The 5,443-nt window shown below is 40.9% G+C and overlaps 1 long non-coding RNA gene across 2 annotated transcripts; it reads right to left on the minus strand.

The window, feature by feature from the left end:
* Positions 1 to 2,992: 2,992 nt before the first annotated feature.
* On the minus strand, positions 2,993 to 5,215 carry LOC142993498 (uncharacterized). Of its 2 annotated transcripts, XR_012961122.1 has the most exons (6): positions 4,369 to 5,215; positions 4,045 to 4,194; positions 3,850 to 3,961; positions 3,606 to 3,675; positions 3,296 to 3,469; positions 2,993 to 3,203 (listed from the first exon to the last, which is right to left on the minus strand). It is a non-coding gene; the product is annotated as an uncharacterized LOC142993498 (long non-coding RNA). The 2 variants fall into 2 exon arrangements; XR_012961121.1 differs by having other exon boundaries at positions 2,993 to 3,469.
* Positions 5,216 to 5,443: the final 228 nt, after the last annotated feature.

Below are 5,443 nucleotides of genomic sequence, written 5' to 3' on the forward strand. Positions count from 1 at the left end.
GATATGGGCTTTTAAAGGATTTGGAATTTGGTCAAAATTACTCCAAACTTGCACCAAAGAATCCTGGTGTCATGGGGATGTTGTGTGTTTCCTAGGCCAAGATAAGGCCTGTCCAGAAAACATCAAATTGGATAAGGGTCCCACCTAACCTCCTCTGAAAAAAGGTCTGAAATCTTACTTTTCTTCAAACTCATGCCAATGAATCTTCTTGCCCCCAAGAGGCTGTGTGTGGATTTTTCTAGCTCCTTCCTTGTCTGAAAAAATGACCAAAAATTTAAGTTTTCTTCAAACTCATGCCAATGAGTCCTGGTGCCCCCTAGAGCAGGGGTGTCAAACGCCTGATCAGGCCCGCGAACGGTTTATATCCGGCCCGCGAGATGATTTTGCAATGTATCAAGATGAACTGCAATTTTTCAATGAAAGAAACTGCTGTTCCAAATGTGTCCAATGGATGTCGCAATAGCAATTCTGTTATGCAAGCAAACTGTTTATACCGGGGCTGAGCAAGTAGGCCAAGCAAATACAGCTAGTCCGTAGCTACCTTGTCTTTCTGCCTGCCCTATTACATCTTCTTCTTTGAACACTTTGTGCTTTGGCACCCTAATTGCCCCCAAAAAGAGAGAAGGTGATTGAATTGTTGGCCGGTCTAAAGATCGATGCGGTCACAGCTTTTCTCTGTTCTGGCACCTCAGTGGTGGAATGATCTCCCGACTGATGTCAGGACAGCGGAGTCCCTGCCCATCTTTGGCCGCAAGCTGAAGACCCATCTCTTCAAGTAACACAACCCGGATCCTCCCTCTTAGGACATCACCTACTCTGTCCTAGCTCTTCTGATGCTCTTGTTTTCTAATCTTTCATTTCTAATTTGTCCTTTTTTCTCATTCATCATAGTACCTAACTTATTGCACTTCTACTCTAGCTCTAGTTATGCTCTTAGCTGTCGGTTTAGGAAGGAGATGCGCTTACGATTTCTTGTGACCTGAAGTTCTTTTATCTATCTTTGTTGAACACACTTATTGTAAGTCGCTTTGGATAAAAGCGTCTGCTAAATGATCGTAATGTAATGTAATGTAAAGAAACAGCAGTCTGTGTTTACTCATAGCCGAGAAATCAGTGATGCTGCAGTGAAAGCCAGCTACCTTATTGCTAATGAAATTGCAGTGGCTTCAAAACCATTTAGTGAGGGTGAATTTGTGAAAACATGCATGCTGAAGGCTGCGGAGATTGTGTGCCCTGAAAAGCACCAGGCTTTCGCAAATATCAGCCTGACAAGAAACACAGTTGCAGACAGGATTTCTGATCTATCGGCGGATTTGGACAGTCAATTGAAGCGCAAAGTAAAGTCATTTATTGCGTTTTCAGTTGCAATTGATGAAAGCACGGACATTACAGATGTTGCGCAACTGGCCATATTCATCCGCGGAGTTGATCACACATTGACCGTCACCGAGAAGTTGGTAGAGTTGGTGCCAATGATGGATACCACAACAGCAGCTGATATTTTCACCGCACTCGTCGGCGCACTGGACAGGGTCGGAGTGGACCGGTCCCGCGCTGTCAGCCTGGCTACAGATGCTGCGCCCTCAATGAGCTGAAAATAGCAGGTGTTGTGACAAAGTTGTCACGCACTATTATGACAGCATATGTGCGTTCAAGTTGAAGCTGTCATTGTGGGGAGGCAACTCGCAGGAGGTGAGTGATGCAGCTCACTTTCCTTTCTGAAGGATGTGTGCGCGACTCAACATGTCGCAGACATGAAGCGGTTCAAAGATAAAATAACGGGACTACTGCGGGAGTTTGAGCAACGCTTTCAGATTTTTGGTAAACTGGAGAAAGATTTCAAAGTTTTTTGCTCGCCATTCACAGTGAATGCCTCTGATCTGCCCGTCAACATCCAACTTGAAATAATAGACTTGCAGTGTTACTCAGATTTGAAGGGTAAATTTGCTGCAGCTGGCTTGGACACATTTTATCAGTTTCTCATGCCAGGTTACCCCAAGTTGACAGCCCTTGCTGCAAAAATGTTGTGCATGTTTGGAACCACGTATCTTTGTGAGCAAGTTTTCTCTGTAATGAGCATCAATAAAACAAAGCTGCGCTAAAGGCTCACGCACAAACACTTAAGTAACATCCTGAAATTGGCTGCCACTCAGGATTTGACGCCTGATATTGATGCACTTGTGAAAGCTAAAAGATGGCAAGTTTCAGGAGTAAATTAAACAATGGGTAACCCCACTTAAACTGCCGCATGAGACAATGCATCTGATATAGTTCTGTGAAAATGATTGTCTTCTGTGTAAATTTAAAGAAAGTGAAGTGTGGGATTTACTGTAATAATGTCAGTCACTTCGGTTCATATGTTTGGTTTGTTAAAATTGTTCATGCATTGCTATTTATTTTTTTATCATTAAATACACTGTAACAAATTGTCCTGTAAATTTACAGTAAAGAGCTGGCAGCTGTGTTGCCAGCTCTTTACTGTAAATTTACAGTTCTCATACTGTCATCAACATAACAGTATGTTACCGTAATACTGAAATCTACTGAATTACAGTACAGTGCCGTATTTTATTGAGTTAACGGTAGATTACTGTCAGCAGGGATGACGGTACTTTACCGTTTTTTGTACAGTTACTGTAAACTAACAGTAAAGGGTTGTATATTATTACAATCAACAGTACCTGCAGTACTCGTGTCAAGTTCACTAAAATTCAGCAATAAATTATTCTATGGAAAATAAGAGACTAAGAAAATATAAAATATAGGATTAGCCAACATTTATTAGAAAAAAGGCAACACAAATATTTGTGGTTGAGGATATACATTTTAGAACACAGGTACATCAAACTCATCACAAAAAAAATTAAAAAGAGGTGTCACACAAAGGGAGCCCTACGATTTGATCGCATGGGGAAAAATGTACCTATTTGAAGTACACATGAACAATTACCAACAAAAAGGAGAATACCCTTTACAAAATGTGACTCAAAAGTTTTAGTTTATCTCAGCATTTCAAAACAAGTTGTTTTAAATTAACTTAAACAGGTCTCTTACAACATCAAAAGTGGAGACATGGGGATTGATTGTGAGAGACTTCTTCTGGACGACTCAGTCTCAGTCTTCTTGGAGATGATCTTGCCTCGGCTGGACTTTGTCCCCCCTTATGGATTAATTACAATGAAGTGCCTGTAAAACTCAGTAGTCTGAAATTAGAAGTTGGATAGAAAAAAATCTGCAAATATATGAAATGGTCAGAGAGAGAGAGAGGAGGTCAACAACACTGGACGAGCCCTACCTTTTAATGAATTAAAGAGTACAGGTGGCCCTTTCCTGGTACTGTAGGTTGAAGTATAGTACAGGGAAAACAGAGCAGCAAGCCCTATCACAAAGGCTGGTTGGATTCCCTCACATATTACATGACCCTCAAGGCTGATCATCCGGCGTCCAACAGTCGCATGCTCTGTTCCACCTGAAATGGGAATTTTGAATAATTTCTGAAAGCATATAAGAACATATCATTCATGACTTTATTTCTGAAAACTAACTCTACTTGAAAAGCTCATCTGATATGCAATATAGAGTATGTCAATTCACTGAATATTTACCGAGCAGTATTAGACGAGGAGTCAGGGGTAGGGTGAGAGTCCTCTCAACACCAGCCACTGTGGCAGACAACTGTAGGGCACAGATAGTAAAACTGTAGTGAGAATACTAGTTTCATAGATGATTTTTAAGACAATTTAGTGCAATACAAACTTACGTCTGCCACAAGGATGAGCCCGTTTGGGGTATCTTTGAAGTGGGCCTACAGTAGCTGGACAACATGGTGTGCTACTTCAGCACCCTCACCCTGGGAGAGGACACCCTGGACTTCTTTGTTGGTAGGTTTACCGGCAGTATTGTATGATCGCTGTCCCACATTCTTCCATGGTAAGCTCCAGGAGACGCAGCACATTAAGGTCTGTAAGAAGCTCAACGTTAGCATAATTGAAGAGATAAGGCCATTTATTTCTGATATGCTCAATGTTTCTGGCCATCTGTTACTTGTGTTGCTGGAGTAGGATAGGTCTATGGATGTAGTGGCTGTTGAAGATGATGAGGTTGATAGTGGTGAGCTGCATTCCAGTGGAGTTGGGCTGGAGACTGGTGTGGGGCTTGGAAGAATCTGAAGATCTGGAGTGACCATCTCTGTCTCTAGAACAAAGAAAAAGAACACATTAGTAAGTCACTGTTAAGATGATGACGTGACAGAGTAGCTTGATTGAAAAAAACGTTTGAACTTTGACATTGTGAAAATTGACCTGTGTAAGCTGGTGGCTTGTGTTCATTTCGGGCTTTGAATATAACATTGAGTTACATTTGCACTACCTGATTTAAACAGCTTCCGGAGGTTAATAACAGGTAGGAGGTCAGTCGCTTCTTCTTGCCGTACATATTTCAGGTCTTCTATTGATTATAGGCCAGAGCTTTGAAGTCCAATGAGTTGCAACTGAGATTTGGCAATGCCTTGAGGATGATACAACCAACATAGACATTACAATAAGAGGAGAGAATGATGGAGAACTATTAATGCCACAGTGAATTCAGGCAGAGGATAGTAATCAAGCAGATGTTCTTGGTTAACACAGCTGTAGCTTTCCTGACTTTGTATGTATGGGATTTGAAGGCTGCACATTTTTGGAATGTCCTTTTGCAGTCAGACAAGACACTTAAGACATTTAAAAGTTGAGTTTGGAATATTCCTATGAATTCTCATGTGCCTTACATATGCCAATACAGAGGTACATTCTGTACATGTTGTAAGCAAATCCAACAACAATGACAGCTGCCAATACAAAACACAAAAGTTGTAGTTCCGTCTTTACCATGACAATTACACAGTAGCATCAATACTGACAAAAAAACAACCATGAAATATCAAGTGGACTGAGTGCATTTTGAGCATTAACTTAAACATGCCCACGAGTTTCTCCAAGCATGCTTTCTAGGGAAACTGTTAGTGTTGTCGTCACTTTCAATATATGTTTTACTTGTGATTAAAAAGTGCTCTATTAAAATTACTTTTCGAACGTTAGCAAAACTAAGAATAGCCATCCAGGTAAACGTGCAAAAAAAGAGACCAAACGCCCAAAACCCTAAGCACAATATGCGTTTAGCTGCTAGCCAGCTGAAAATAAAACCCCGTATATGACGAACTTCTTTTAACTATTCAAAAACCTTGACGATAAAGCAGCATTAGCGTGCTGCAAGCTAGCTTCGTAACGTAACTTCTACGTTTACTACTATAGTAGAATTTTGTCGACGATAGTAAAAAAAAACAACGCCGAAATATCTTACCTCACAACTTGCTCATAAAGTACAGAATTCAGGTGGATAATCGTTGAAAGTGAAGTTGGTTTTGCTGCTCCGTTCAACGTCTCCTCTAGAAATACTGTAGAATTCC

The sequence above is a fragment of the Genypterus blacodes genome, unplaced genomic scaffold (assembly GCF_046128005.1).
Source record: "Genypterus blacodes isolate CSIRO-AG114 ecotype Tasmania unplaced genomic scaffold, CSIRO-AGI_Gbla_v1 ptg000028l_1, whole genome shotgun sequence".
Classification (NCBI taxonomy): domain Eukaryota; kingdom Metazoa; phylum Chordata; class Actinopteri; order Ophidiiformes; family Ophidiidae; genus Genypterus; species Genypterus blacodes.